The following is a 1,833-nucleotide window of genomic DNA, read 5'->3' as shown; positions in this document are numbered from 1 at the left end:
CCCCGCCTCTTGTCCTGGAGACCCGCCCTGACACCTGCCCCCACCGCCCCCCCTACTGAGCCAGCTTGCCACTGACTGTCCCTAAAGCCACTGGAAATGCAGTGGGGGTGGGGAGGACATTCCACCCGGACCTGCATATAAAGCAATTACTGTGAATCACAACGTCTATTAAAAGATGTTTCTGTTGCGGATAACGTTCGCAACCACGATGAGCTATCATCTAGAAATGAAATCACCAGCATAACAAGGAGGCACATATATTACATCACCTATTGATGCACAATTCATGCAGAAAAGAAACTGATGGCAAACTCAGCACAATAAAATGGGGGAAAAAAGAGCTGTATACCATCACGATTATGTACACAGGATGTTCTTTGCTGGTATAATAAAGTAAAGCATTCAGGGAGCATTCAAGCGGACCTTTACACTCAAAAATCATCCTACCAATGCATCCCTCTGTGTATGATAATTATTAATAACATAGACATGTCAGGTGTAAAATGCTGTGATTATGGAATACTTACAGAGCATTCACTTCCTGCTTTGAAAGGGCAAAATGACTTCAGTTTGCCAAAGCAATGCACACTGGGATTGCCTCGTCATCAGCAGAGCAATGCTGGAAAATCTCATCTCAGTGAAAGGAATTTCCTTCCCTGAGATGAGGTGCACATGGTCACATGTGCCAGAAACCCAGGAAGTAAAAGAAGAGCTAGTAATCTGCCCTTGATAAACATGGCCACTGTCCGAAGACTGGGAAAGAGAAATAAGGTATGCAAGGAATACAAAGCCGGCAATTATCTAGAAGTATGTGTTTGTAGATTGTCATTACTAAACATTTCTGAAGGTGTGTTTGTTGTTATTTTAAAGATATGGGTAAAGGTCAGCTTTAATGATGTGCTGGTAAAAAAGGGTGAGGACCAATAGGACGGTGAAATGATCATTGGGTCAAAGTGTTCCTAGAACACACATTAAAGCAGAACTAGACCCACCAATTTAATGTCTCTCAAAACCGTTACATGCGACGCATGACAACTGTCATGGTTGTCAGTGTGCTTATTTCAGCTCTCAACCAAGCTTTCAAGCCCTCATATGGTTGGTGTCATTGCGGATCACATGTGCAGCACCATGGCAATTGCAATCCAAATAGATGCCAAGATGGCACGTTCCTTGGCTTTAAAAGTTAGGAGGATGTAGTTGCGCTTTAAGCATCTCTTCATCTTTGTGACCACAGTAAATATAATATTTTTGGGTTGTACGGATAAGGCAGTTTGCACGGCTTTACCAAATATGCCTATGTAAGGTTTGGCGCCTTAAAGGTGCTCACGGCCACTAGACAGTGGCCGGCTATGCTCGCCTGATCTGGCTCATGACCGATAGTTATTACAAATTAATGTAAGTACACATTGGGTGAACCTGCATGGTTTGTACCTGTGTGGAGAGCAAGTTACTGCAGGTGCTAGCCTCTCATGGGTGAACAATTGGCAACTGGCCAAGGAAATCCATGCCAACCAATCAATTCTTCCACATTGAAGGGTTGCCCATCAGGCATCTGGGAAATCCTATAGACATACAAACGTTCCCTAATCTGATAGGTAACTGGAATCATGTATGTTTATGTCTAGGTAGTGGAAAGTAAAAGGACATCCCTGGTGTCTATTACCCCATGGGAAAACAAGATCATTAACCCCTTAAGGACCAAGGCCTTTTTTTCATGTTTTTTGTTTACATATTAGAATCCACATTTTAAGGCTGAAAATAACTTTAAACCCCCAAACATTATATATTTTCAGCAAGCCAAGATCCTGTAGAATACAACGGTGGTAGTTGCAA

The sequence above is a fragment of the Nanorana parkeri genome, unplaced genomic scaffold (genome assembly GCF_000935625.1).
Source record: "Nanorana parkeri isolate BGI_ZX_2015 unplaced genomic scaffold, ASM93562v1 scaffold282, whole genome shotgun sequence".
Classification (NCBI taxonomy): Eukaryota; Metazoa; Chordata; class Amphibia; order Anura; family Dicroglossidae; genus Nanorana; species Nanorana parkeri.
This window is presented reverse-complemented; position numbering follows the sequence as displayed.